Genomic DNA, 15055 nt, shown 5'->3' with positions numbered 1-15055 from the left:
ATATATATATATGTATATGTTATTTTTACTCATGACACAGCTCCAGATACTACTAACACTCCTAATGGTTTGTCATTTATATTCATAATTGGAGGAAATGCTAAATTTTAATTGACTGTTAATAAAAGTAAAGATATAATCTTTCCCATCGAAGTGTACAGATCTTCTGAATTCTAGCCATGGACCATTTGGGAGAAGATGGATTTCCAGAAATTCTGCCTATTGTATTTGTTTAAAAATATTACTCCCTCATTTGTAGTCAGTTTCGTGTCATTCAGTGTAGCTATGAGGTCCCCTTGTTTAGAGACAGCCAAATACACTTACAAAGAGGATAGAGTCCTCTAAAAGGATTTCCAGATTACAGTCTTTTTAAACAGGGCTTTAATGTAATAGTGTATATGAAGTTAGCTCAATTTTCAAAGTACAGTGCATTTACAATATATTTTTTTCTTTTTTCTCTCTCTACTTTCCTATTCCCTTTATCCTCTATCTGGACATAGGCTTTTTGTTCCAGAAACGCTAAGAAATGCTAAGCCTTCATGCTAGCATTTCCCATTTAGCTGATCTGCTTCTAGTCTTTTTCACATTTTTAGATTGTCTTTTAGCTTGTTTTAATTCCAGCTCTTGATCTTGGTTTCAATGGTGGTTATAATTAACTCCTTATAAATCAAGATGTTAACCCTTATCCACTATAGGGCCTGCAAATTGAGGTAGTATTTCAGTAATAGAGTGGATTTGCATTGATCCATTCACACTACAACAGGGTCCCCACTGTGACTAATGATACAAAGGGTCAAGGTGACTGGGATTAATGGCTATAGCATCATTGGTTATAGAGTAGATCAAATTTAATGACCCTGCATAGGACTCTTGGCTCAAACCAAGGTTGACATAATGCTTTCTAATCTAAAACTTTAAAAAATATTGATGTCAAAAATTACTCTTTTCTAAAAGTATACCAAATTTTATTAGTTCTACTTTTCTTTGCAAGTTTTAGAAAGTTTGAATGGTTAGTGTGTGTTCATGAGTGTGTGCATGTGTGTGTGTGAATATGTGTGTGCATGTGTGTAATATTATTACAAAGCAGCTATGACTGATCAAGGTAGAGGATATATAGATATATTTTGATTTCAGAAAATACATGTTCTAAAGTGAAGGAGATTGGGAAACAGAAAATAGTTATAGGTAGTGTATAATCTGTCATATTAATAGTTAAATACTAGAATGTAGTGTAGCTGGGTTCCAAAGATAGTGAAGCTCTTAGTAATGATCTAAAATCTCTGGCTGATAAGGTCTCCAATGATCTCATCCATTCAGAGACTTGGTTGTGTAGCTTCTTGTATATTATAAAACCTATCATTATAATTTACCACTCTTTGCTTGAGCTAGCTTCTGTTACTTATAACTAAATATATTCTAAGTAAGGTGTTTGAGAAAATTACTAACTACAAATTTGTTTTGTGATGATTACATTTGAGTATTCTTATTTAATTTGTTCAGTTTGTTGGGGCACATATGTAGTCAGTACATAGGGGCTGTATGGTGAGATGTTCCCATGTGTTGGAAATAAAAGTATCTCTTTTTAGTGAAAAAAGTCAGAATCTTACATAATCATTAAAATACTAGAGGCCCGGTGCACGAATTCATGCACGGGTGGGATCCCTCGGCCTGGCTGGTGATCAGGGCTGATCAGGGGGACCAACTGGCTGGGGGGAGGGACTGCAGGAGGTTGGCTGGCCGCTGAGGGGAGGGACTGCGGGAGGTTGGCCGGCTGGGGGGAGGGACCATGGAAGGTTGGTTGGTCACTAAGGGGAGGGACCACAGGAGGTTGACCGGCCAGCTGCAGGAGGTTGGCCAGCTGCAGGAGGTTGGCCAGCTGCAGGAGGTTGGCTGTGGGAGCGCACTGACCTCCAGGGGACAGCTCCTACATTAAGCATCTGCCCCCTGGTGGTCAGTGCGCATCATAGCAACCAGTCGACCAGTCGGTCGTTCGGTCACTTAGGCTTTTATATATATAGATAGAAGTGATCCACTCTAAAAAGAAAATTATAAATATGTGACTGAGGATATTTTGTAGCCCCTCCAGTAAAGGTTAATCTATAGATTTAATCCAGTTAATGGAAAGAATGGTTTCACAGAGAAAGTGATAATTAAGTGCAGAATAATACTTTGAATAAGAATTCTGATAAATCTTTCCCACTATCCTGAGTGGTATGAAAGTGCCCCAAAAGCCTTTTGTATTCAGGAGCCCTCAGGGGTGGGAGGCGATCCGGTGATCAGGGGAAGGTGACACCCCCATCACACCAGTGGTCATGGGTACTAGTATATTGGCCATCATAGAGTATTTCCCTTCACTTTGATTTATATTTACAAAAAAACAACCTTCTGATTATGATTATGCCTCTTATGTAGATTTTCCATTAGGGAAAAATACAATGGCCAGATGACAAACAGTGTTCCAGAGCATTTGACCATTATATTTATTGAAAATTAGTGAAATGGACTTCTGTGTTGTAGATCATTTTCTTGTGAGCCTAGTTAACAGGAAATTTGCTGAGCAAAATCTTTCCTTCTTGATGTAATCTTGTTTTCTGGAAATTATCCTAGAGTAATTTCTTGGAAAAGGTCCATTAGAACTTTCTTATATTGCATATTTGAAGGTGTCTTTATTATGTACTCACACTGGATTGAGACATTGGTCAGTTATAGAATTCTTGATTAAAAATAACTTTTACTCAGAAAAAGAAAAGTCTATCAGCTGGTAAAGCATATGTGTGAAAGCTAAGAATAATACTAGCAACAGTAGTCATTCTTGTGTAAAGTAAATATAATTTCTAATGATGAGGTTAGATTCACTGTAAAATGTGAAACAAGTATGTTAGGCAGAGCAAAAGTAGGTTTACAGTTGTGAGTATGCAAAACAGTTAATTCTTATATTATTATTATTTCTTAATTATTGTATTATTTTCCATACCAAAAAAGGTAAACCCACTTTTGCCCCTTCCTGTAGTATCTTATCTAATAAACAGGGAATATGCTAATTGACCATTATGCCCTCACAAAGATGGCTGCACCCACAGCCAATAAGGAGGGAATATGCTAATTAACTACCACGCCCTCAAAGATGGCAGCACCCATAGCCACAAGATGGTGGCACCCAGTCCCCTCAGCCCCACTGGGGCAGCAGGCGCGTAGCACGGCCAGGCCTGCCCCCTGGTGGGCCATGCGGCTTTGTGTGCCTGCCTCCGGAGTCCCTCAGTCCCCTCAGCCCCCCAGCCACCCAGGGCCAGCCTGAGGCACAGGCAAGCTGCCGATGGCAGCTTCCCAGCTGTCCAGGGCCGGCCCGAGGTGCAGGCAAGCCTTGGATGGCAGCTGTCCAGCCACCCAGGGCTGCCCGAGGCTCAGGTAACCAGGGCCAATCAAGGCTTGTTCTGCTTGTGCAGCAGCAGAGGTGTGATGGGGGCATCACCTTCCCCTGATCACTGATCGCCTCCCACCCCTGAGGGCTCCCGGACTATGAGAGGGGGCAGGCTGGGCTGAGGGACCCCCCCTCCAGTGCATGAATTTTCATGCACCGGGCCTCTAGTAAATAGAATAAATTTGTATTTTGAAATATACTGATAATAGCTCTGCATATAAGTCACCTATATGTTATGACATTGTGGTTCAGATTTTTATGAATTAATACTACTTTTTTTTCAAGAATCCAAGTTAAAGAAGCCCATTAAGAACAAATCCATTGATTGATCTCTTATCTCCCCCACCTCTCCCTAACCTTCCCCTTGTAATTTGACAGTCTGTTTGATGCTTTACTGTCTCTGTATCTATCTTTTTGTTCAAGATTATAATGTTCTTTATTATCCATAAATGAGTGAGATCATGTGGTATTTTTCTTTCATTGACTGACTTATTTCAATCAAAGGACTTGTATGCATGCATATAAGCATAACCAATGGATGCAAAACTCTGGGGGGTGGGGGCATATATGGGAGGGGGGTGTGGGGAGGGCAATGGTAAGATATGTACACATATAATACCTTAATAAAAAAAAAAAAAATAAAAAAAAAAAAAGAAAAAAAAAAAGAACAAATCCAACTAGAAAGGCTCCAAAGGATCAAAACATACCACTGACAAAATATAAAAAGAAAAAAAAAAACTATATTTGGTTGAATCTTCCAGGACACAGATAACAGTTATATGAATGATGTCCAAATAAGAACTAGCTCTAATTTAGATTGGGGGGTGGGGTGTTGTTGTTTTTGTTTGTTTCTTTTTCTTTTCTTTTATCAGAGACCTACTAATATAATTATACACAGAAACTAGTCCAGAGTGGATAGATCAAACAAATGAATCTTATTTTTACAATAAATGTTATTGCATAATTTAAAAAAAATAAATAAACTTTTACTGAGTATTTTGGAGGCCTATTACATTGTCTTTTAGCTTATAGTGTTGCTACTGAGAAGTCTGATGCCATTCTGATTCCTGATCCTTTAGACGAGACCTGTTTTGTTTGATGTTCTTCTCAGTGGAAGATTTTAGATCAGTTCTAGATATTCATTCAATAGCTTTCAAAATAATTATTTTAAAGACCCATCTTATTGATTAGGAAACTGACACTTAGAGAAATTAAATAAATTTCTCAGTCATAGAACTAGAAAGTTCTATGACTGAGCAAGATTCAAGCACAACCAGGAGCAAGATTCAAGCACAATCTAACTTAAGAGTTCATGTGCTTTCCATCCTATATAATAAAAGCCTAAAATGCTAAGTGTCCGGTCATCCATTCAACCAATCAAAGCATAATATGCTAATGATATGCTAAGGCTTCTCAACTGCTCACTATGACGTGCACTGACCACCAGGGGGAAGACACTCCAATCAGTAGGTTAGCTTGCTGCTGGGGTCCGACCAATAGAGACTGAGCAAGATGGGCTGGACATGCCCTGGAGCCCTCCCACAGTTCCTCCCTGGCTGGCCAACCTCCTGTGTCTCTTCCCAGCCCCACTCGTGCACCAGTGGGGTCCCTTGGCCTGGCCTGTGCCCTCTCACAATCCAGGACCCCTCAGGAGATATCTGAGAGCCAGTTTGGGCCCGATCCCGCAGGCCAGGCTGAGGGACCCCACTGATGCATGAATGCCCTGGGCCTCTACTTACATTATAACAGCTAATCCCTTAAAATATTAAAAGGCCTGAGAGTTCAGTTAATTTAACCAGTTGGCCCATACCAGTGATTTGCCTTGATTTTTATTTACTTTTTTTCTAATCTAATTCTTTCTCTAAAGAATTATATTAATTCACAGTATGGGTTAAAAAATACTACTTTTCTTTCTTAATGAAAATAATTTCAAATTATTATAAGTGAAATAATTTTATTAGTTACAGTGGGGAGTCTCTGTTACACCAAAACTACCCATGACTGTGTATGCCAAGATAAGTAATCCAGTTTCATATTTCTTACATATTTTACAATATCAGTTAAAACATGTTTAACACATCAGTCATTCTATCTATTCCAGTGTAATTTACTTTAAAATGCAGTGTTCAAGTTTCTTCTAAGTCAAGACAGTCTTCCCATTTCAATATGCTTCATGCTAATTAACATCTTAAAATCAGTTGTCTGTCTTCTAAAGCCCTGTGAAATGTGACTTGTCTTTTAAGAGGTGTGCTAAATGTGTCTTCTATTTCTTTGGGCTATTTAAGTTAAACCTGTGATACTTCTTCAAAGGCATTATTCTTAAAAATAACTGGTTCAGAGTGACAGCTACATTAACAAATAAAGAGGATTTTATTTTAGCAAGGTATGTAGATTTGAATAACTGATCCCCAGGAAACACTGGATTTGTGGAGAAAAGATTATAAAACCAAACTAGGTGGAGTTTTGGAGTTTTTTGTATTTTTTAAAATGCTTTTTATTGATATTTTTTGAGGGAGAGAGGAAGGGAATGGGATAGGGATAGAAACATCGATGAGAGAGAGAAGCATCATCCATCAGCTGCCTCCTGCACGCCCCCTACTGGGGATCAAGCCTGTAACCCCTGGCATGTGCTCTGACCAGGAATTGAGCCAACAACCTCTTAGTTCATGGGTTGACACTCAACCACTGAGCCACACCAGCCGGGCCCAAACTAGATTTTATACAAAAGGTCCAGGAAAAAAATGTTTCTCAACTGACCTGCTTTATAGCAAAAATTAACTTACTCCAAACTCTTTAAAGTTTCTTCCATGAATCAGTTCTTAATATACATTCTTTCCTCAAATGAGTTCTTACTATCTCGTGACTGTTGAACATCCAATAGGAGACATAGATTTTCTGTTGATATCATTTGAAGGTAATTCAGTATTCAAACACTTATTTTTTCAGTTATTCAAGAAGCCCAGTGCATTTTAAGAAAAAAAATTTAAATAACCATTCATCTATGATTAGGTTTATAGATGCTTAAAAGAAACTTCTGGCCAACCATAGGAAGGCCTAACAAGAAGTAGACCCTAATTACCTTATTTGTTCATTCAATTAACATTTATTGATTCTCTTTTGTGCTTATTACTGTGCTATATACTGGGATGAGTGTCAAAAGAGAATGAAAAGACAAGCCGCATACTAGAAAAAATCTTTGCAAAACATGTATCCAATGAAGGACTGGTATACAAAATATATAATGAACACTCAGAACTCAACAATAAGAAACCAAACAACCCAGTTAGAAGTGGACAAAAGATCTGAACAAGCATCTCACCAAAGAAGATATACAGATGGCAAATAAGCATATGAGAAGATTCCCAGCTTTGTACATCATTAGGGAATCTCAAATTAAAACAATGAGATAACACCATACAATTATTAGAATGGTTAAAATCCAAAAACACTGACCACACTAAATACTGGTGAGAATGTGGAGCAATAGAAATTCTCATTCATTTCTAGTAGAAATATAAAATGTTATAACCACTTTGGAAATTTGACAGTTTCTTATAAAGCTACCCATAGTCTCACTATAGGTTCCAGCAATTGCAAACCTTGGTATTTATCCAAAATGAGTTGAAAACTTATTTATACTTTCAAAAACTTGGAAGCAATCAAGATGCCCTTTAATAGGTGAATAGATAAGCAAATCATGGTGCATACATTGAAGGGAGTACATTTCAACAATAAATATAAATGAGCTATCAAGTCATGAAAAGAAGTAGAAGGATCTTAAATGCATGTTGTTAAGAGAAAGTAGTCAATCTGAATAGGTTACTTACTGTATGATCTCAACAATAAGACATTTTGGAAAAGGAAAAATTATAGGGACTGTAAAAAGATCAGTGATCACCAGGGAGAAAGGAAGGCATAAATGGCTGGAAAACAGAGGATTTTTAGGTCAATGAAACTATTATGTATTAATACTGCAATGGTGGACATTACTTATTTTTCAAAACCCATAGAACTATACAACACAAAGAACGAACCCTAATGTAAATTATAGCAAATCCACCACTGTTACACAAGATGTTAGTAATAGGAGAAACTGTCTACAGAGTTGGAGCAGGAGCGAGAAGGTATATGGGAACTCTACTTTCTGTTTCAGTTTTCTTTAAATCAAAAACTGCTCTAAAAAGTAAAATAAATTAAAGTTTGAGGGTCACTAACTTTTAGGATTACATTTTGGCAAGGACCAGTATTTCTGAGCCCTTTGTTAAAAAAAAAAAAAGGAGGGTGGGCGACACAGCCTGAAGTAAGGGTAATAACAATTGTGAGAGACAATAATAACTTATGTCACAGTATTGTTATAGTATAATATACTGTTTATTTTCTATACTATTTATTTTCTATACTGTTTACTTTCTATACAGAAGACCCTTCTTGAATGGACCATGAATACAATTTTGATATGAACCACTCTTTTATTACATACTATATAAATTTTGTTAAATTATCTTTTCATCTCAGTTTCTTTTAAATCATTTCAAATCTAAAAATGATGGGAAATACTTTCAGAGTTTTGGTAAGATTAATGCACCCTTTGCGCCCCCCCCCCCCCTTTATGAGGCTTTTGACTGGTACTTTAATTCTAAGGGAATGTACCCACCAATTCTGGGATGTCTGCCCTGGGAGATTAGCTGGTGGTTGACTTCTTACTATACATACTCAGTCTATGATTGGCCAGAAAATTTCACATTATTTTGTACCACTTGAAAGCAAAAGGGGAGGGGAAAATCCCCGAAAGTACCCAAATTGCTATTTCCAAGTGTCCAAGTGCAATTTCAAATAACAATTGAGTTTGACCAGCTTAGTCCTACGCTGTTGCTCAAGCTGACTCAAAGCCTGTCTTTAATCAAGTTAACCACAACATAGAGTCAGGCAGGAGGTAGGCATCTGCTATTATGTTGCTCCTTATCAATATAAAATGCTACTCAATTTCATAACTCCCCACAGCACTCTTAGCAGCCCAACTTCCTCTTTTGCATCTCTTAACTCATTTCCAATCTAAATTATGATGTATCTGTGTTTTTCAGAAGGATAAATCATAAAAATGGAATTTTTCAAAGAGAACTTTGTACAGAATAACATGGATTATTTTAAGGTATGTGTTTTCAGCAGATAGTAAATGGGAACAAACCAGAAACTTAGCTAATTGGGTGCTAGTTCCAAGAATACTAGTCCTGAAGAATGTATTATATGATATTATGTAGATGTTGACAGCATTGCTTAGTGACACAGATTTCACTCAAATTCCTCTTTCCATGGGTTTGTAACTATTATACATAATAGTTTCATTGCCCTCAATACCTCTAATGATATTGAGATTTGTGATATCAAACTTCTTTTAAACAAGCACCATCCTTTTAAAAATAATAAGCATGTGTACCTTTTTCATTTTAAAGAGAAAGTATGATCTTCCTTCCAGTAGGCCCATAGTGCTCATTCTCAGCATGGATGCACATTAGAATCATCAAAGGAGATTTTAAAACATATACCAATGTTTCGACCCCTCTTCTTGGAAATTCTTAATCAGTTGATCTGGGATGGTTCTAATGTGCAAGCAGAGTAAGAACTACACCCCATTCCTTCAATTCCCTGTTATCTTATTTGTTGAGTTTTTCTAGAGGGAAAAAAAAATCAAAAACCCTTTCTACACACTGACAGCCTCCTGATGTGAACTGGTTGAGGCCATTTTATTTATGGTTTGCAAGGTATTATCTTTACTGGGTTACATCTGGAGAGACTTCCTTAGTATCAAGAGGCTACTTTAAGAAACATGTGAAGAGGTGTCCCAAACTTTCCTCTGGCAGAGTCATGGGAAGATCAGCAACTTGATGTTGAAATGAAACCATCTGGCCCTTAAGGAGTTCTACATCTATAGTAAGGTGCAGCTTTTAAGCTACTCTTCAAAATAAAGCTGTCTTTGGCTTAATTGATAATAATATTTAGAAAATAATTTGTCATGCGCTCCTCTTCTTCATGGTAATGAGAGATGCACAGTTGTCTGGGGATAAGAGTGGAAGAGATAATGAAAGTAAACATTGAAGGCCTCCATAAGAATACACATCACTGAATATTCTACATCTATTATAGGTGATTGGAGAGAAACCATTAAAATTCTTGATTCTGATATCTATTATAAAGTAACATACTTCTTGAATGAAGAACAAAGGAGACAGCTTCAAGGCTGAATAATGGGGTGGTGTGACTTTATGTGCCTGATACCTTCAAAACTAGGGATAGTTGATGTTCCTGTCAAAGGATCTACCCTTGAAAACTTTTAACTTGAAAAATTGGAAGCACACATTTCTTGATAAATCTTACTATTGGCTCCTGTCTGGTCTCTATCTGATGGGGTAAGAATTGGGGTAAAGAGATTGGGTGTCTTTCTCTATTACAAGATGGAAAAGTGCTACTGAATTTAATCACCTCTTTTTACAAAGGTCAAATTCAATTGCAAGACTTTTATATATAACTAGTGGCCCAGTGCACGGATTCGTGCACATTGGAAGGAAATTAATTAAAAGGTGGCTGGCGGGGCGGGACTAGGTGAGATGGGCCAGACACGCCCTGGAGCCAACCTCCCATGGTCCCTAACTGGCTAGTGCACCTGGGGCAGCTCCGCAGCTCAAAGGATGTCACTACAGCTTGGCAGTAAACCAGATTCGGGGCTGACAGTGCCCTAGCCACAGCATAACCCATGGCCAAAGGTGGAATTACACAGCCCTGCAAGGAATCAGGCTCCCTCCTCTCTGGTTCCAGGATACATCACCCGAGAACCACTGCTGCCAAGTCACCGCAGCTCGGCAGCTCCTGCATTGAGCATCTGCCCCCAGGTGGTCAGTGCGCATCATACCTACCGGCTGGTTGGACAGTCACTTAGCCTTTTATATACATAGACTAGAGGCCCGGTGTATGAAATTCGTGCACTGGGGGGGGGGGGGCAGTCCCTCAGCCTGGCGTGCACCCTCTTGCAATCTGGGACCACTGGCCTAACTGCTTGCCTACCTGCCTGATTGTCCCTAACCACTTGCCTGCCTGCCTGATCGCCCCTAACCACTCTGCCTGCCTGCCTCATTGCCCTTAACCACTCACCTGCCTACCTGATTGCCCCTAACTGCTTGCTACCTGCTTGATCATCCCTAACACCTCTGCCTTGGCCCCCGCCACCACGGCTTCATCCAGAAGGATGTCTGGAATGATGTCCAGAAGGTCGTTCAGCTGTCCAATCTAATTAGCATATTATACTTTTATTATTATAGATAGCTAGTTGTTATTGATGTGCTTTTGTAAGCTATAAAAGCCAATGAAAATTTTCAGACAGGTAAGTGATTGTTTCATCTATCATATTGATTGAGTTTATTCTCACCCTTGCCTCACTCTTTTAAAGATATCTCTTCACAAGTTTGTGAATTATATCTCCCATCCAAGTACTAACCAGGCCCGACCCTGCTTAGCTTCCGAGATCAGATGAGATCGGGCGCGTTCAGGGTGGTATGGCCGTAGACAGTGAATTATATCTCTACTGGAGGTCCAATGCACGAAATTTGTGCAAGGGGCTTAGTCCCCACTGCTGTGGTGGCTGCCTCGGCCTCCACCCGCTGCTGCCTCAGCCCCCACTGCCACGGCTTCGTCCGGAAGGACGTCTGGTCTAATTAGCATATTACGCTTTTGTTATTTTTTTAATATATACTTTTAAAAAAATATATTTTATTGATTTTTTTACAGAGAGGAAGGGAGAGGGATAGAGAGTTAGAAACATCGATGAGAGAGAAACATCGATCAGCTGCCTCCTGCACACCCTCTCCTGGGGATGTTCCCGCAACCAAGGTACATGCCTTTGACCGGAATCGAACCTGGGACCTTTCAGTCCGCAGGCCGATGCTCTATCCACTGAGCCAAACCAGCTAGGGCTACTTTTATTATTATAGATTCTTCTAGTTGGTTACTCTTAAAAGTAATATACACTTAACCTAATAAGTTTTGAGGTGAATCAATAATTCTATCCTTCTCTTGAAATAAGACAAGGACCTTAAAATGTTTTGTCCCATTCATTATCTATGTTTCTTTTCTAGTTTATTTTAATGTACACACACACGGACAGTTTTACCAATATGCTTTTGATTTTTCTGTTCGTTTGTTCATCATTGGTTCTTTTACCACTTTCTATATTCAATTTCCTTTTTGCTGAAGTATAATTTTGGTTATATTTCAGGAAGAATCTATAAATATAACCTGTCTTTATATATCTTATATTTTTTTAATTTTAAAATTTATCCTTGATGTTCTAAAGTTTCACAATGGTGTGTATACGTGGGTTCTCCCCATCACCATTTATCCCCTCTATGCTCTCTTCCACTTCCATTCACAACCCACCTCCCCAACCATTGCCACTTTGTTGTCCATATCCATGAGTTCTCTCTCTCTCTCTCTCTCTCTCTCTCTCTCTCTCTCTCATTTCTCCAACCCTCTCAGTACACACACCCACACACCACAGAGCTGTCTGCCTGCTCTCTATGAGTCTGTCTCTATTTTGCTTGGTAGTTCAGTTTGTTCATTAAATTCCAAATATCAGTGAAATCATATGGTTCTATGTTACCCTACAGTTCTCCTTGAGTCTGAAGACTCATGGTTTCTTTCATTTTCAGAGTGTTGCCTTTCTCCTAATCTCTCATTCTGGAGAGAATATTTATTAAATTTATTAGACATATGTCAGTCTCATTCCATCCTCCATGTGTCTTTTTTATTGATAATAAAATTTATTTATTTACCAATGAATTAATAATTAATTGATTAATTAATTGAGGAATAAAAACATGTTAGGTACCATGTTACTTTACTGAATATATTTTATTTTAGGTGATTTTTTCAGATCTGTTTTCAAATTGACTAATTTCTTCTTTATTTATGTTTAATATACTATATAGTTCACATATTGAAATTTCCCATTTAATTATTATGGTCTTCATTTCTAGGACTTCCATTTTGTTCATTTTCAAAACTGCCTCTTCTTTTTTATGTGATGCTATTCTTATGGTTTTTATTTCTTCCTTAATTATATCTTTGAAAATTTAAAGCAAAATTGTTTTCACATTGTTCTATTTTCTATTGGTTTTCAAATGAGAATTCTCCTGGTTGTTGAAATTCCTGACTCTCATAGAGGTGTTTCCTTGAGTGCTTCAAATGTTAGACTTCGACTATATCTTCAGGTTGAATTGTGTTTGAAGGATGTGTCATGATTCAGGATTAAGTCGTTAGTGTGGGCTGTTTTATATCTACCTCTGCCAGTTCCATGGGTCTCTAAACCAGTTTTTACAATTATTTCTTGATTTAAGATTCTTTTATCAAGCTTAACATATGAATTCAACTCCCTATCCCCACATAGTGTCAGTTTAGATTTCTCCAAGATGATTTTTCAACTATGACCTAGGATGGGCAGCCCATTTTTCTGATCAAATTCCCAGTCCAGTGGAAAGAACTTTTCTAGTTCCTTCTGAGTTCTCAGTTTTACTAGTACATGGAATGCACCTATAGCTTCCCATGCTACCAGGCCTGCAAACTTTTTCCCCCCAACTCTCTACTCTCAGGTTAAAACCTCTGTAATGTAGAATATACAGGTGCAGTAGCCTCATGACTCATTTGGCTTTAGCTCCCATTCATTGCTCTGGCTTCAGATTGACTCTGTTCATTTCTGGCACCATGTGGTTTTTCCAGCTTAGATATAGATATGCATGTGTTTGTTTGTTTAGTTGTTATATTCCATTCAACAATATATACATTTAGAGCAAGGGGGGGATTAATCAGACATAATGACAAGACCTCATCTTCATCTATATGATACCACCTAGCTAATTTAACTTCCTCTATATCTTAAATTTGCATGCCTCTTTCCACATTAAATAAGCCAATAGGTCACATAGGCTGTCTGAAATGCAGCCTAGAATACTATTGCTCTGTCATTACAGGTCATAGTTGTCAGAGATGACAACTCCCAGGGGACAAGCACTGCACTACATGCAGACATGCATTAGCATCACTGGAAGATGAAAAAAAACTTAAGAGTAGTGCACATGGTATTACGGATGATCCTCTTTGCAAGGAAAACATCTTTTTTTCTTTTTAAGTCAGCAGCTATCTTTTTAGCAACTCTATTTCATAGATTCAGACTCAAAGAGTAGCACTTCTTTTTTTTTTTTTTTTTTTTTGGTTTGGCAGTGATCATTGGTGCCTTTATATTATTTCTCGGCTTCTTTAGAATAAACTAGGAGTTTCACTCCCACTTTTGTTTGCTGTGACCAAATCTTCAAAAACTGGAGGGTCCTTGGGCACTAGCCACAGCCATTAGCTGCAGTTGCATGACTTAATACTTGGTCAAATGTCACTCTCAAACCTGAAATATAATCATGAGATTTGAGGCGGGGGAAGGGGTAAAAATATAAACTATAAAACCAGAGTGACAGGAAGGTGCTAGGAGAAATGTTCAAAACATTGATGTGATTTATGAACATGTGGCAAACAGATGTGGTGGGGCAATAGGGACCCTCATCTCCTTTTATAAATTTGGATCACATTTGTGTCCCTCCTTCACATACCCCCCAACCCCAAGTTCATAATATGCTTTATTAAAATGCTCTGCAGGTCATATGGGTGATTAATAATTGTTGATGACAGAAGTTTGGTTTTGGTAAGCTGCATAGTGAAAGATAAATACAACTGGCTATTTTAACCTCTGTATGTTAAACTTATTAGAGTGAGGCTTCTCTGTAAGATGGTCTGTGTTGAGATTATGTGTGATATATGGAAATGTCACCAATGACCTTGTTTCTGGAAAAACTCTTAAAATCTCTTTTGTTGTAATCATCACTTTGAGTTTCAGTTGTCACTACAGAAAACCATTTTTGGAAAAAAGCATAAACAAGAGCAATTAAAATATGCGTCAAGTAAAATAAATATTGGGTAGCTATCTGGGAATAAAATTAAAAAGCAAGCCCTGAATGGATATTGGAATTACAAATTTATTTGTAACCAATTCTAAATGTGGTGTTTAAGCAAAGCAAATGGATACGGAATATTGGAATATTCTCTTCCCAACTCTGACATCTCTAGAACCTTTAGATAAGCCTTTTAAATATTTCTACCTTCATTAAGAGAGCAAATGTTCTACAATTTGTGTTTGTAATATAGTTTGAAAGTATTTTATTTTATTTTATTTTATTTTATTTTATTTTATTTTATTTTATTTTATTTTATACTAGAGGCCCAGTGCACAAAATTCATGCACTTGGAGGAGGGGTGGTCCCTCAGCCTGGCCTGCACCCTCTTGCAGTCCAGGAGCCCTGGGGGGATGTCTCACTGACGGCTTAGTGGGCCTAAGCCGTCAGTCGGACATCCTTAGCATTGCCACAGAGGCTGGAGAGACTACCACCCCTGCCATTGTGCTCGCCAGCCATGAGCCCAGCTTCTGGCTGAGCGGCACTCCCCCTGTGGGAGCACACCGACCACCAGGGGGCAACTCCTGCATTGAGTGTCTTCCCCTGGTGGTCAGCGCGCATCAGAGTGACCGGTCATTCCACCATTTTGTCATTTGCA

The sequence above is a fragment of the Cnephaeus nilssonii genome, assembly GCF_951640355.1.
Source record: "Cnephaeus nilssonii genome assembly, chromosome: 18".
Lineage (NCBI taxonomy): Eukaryota > Metazoa > Chordata > Mammalia > Chiroptera > Vespertilionidae > Cnephaeus > Cnephaeus nilssonii.
This window is presented reverse-complemented; position numbering follows the sequence as displayed.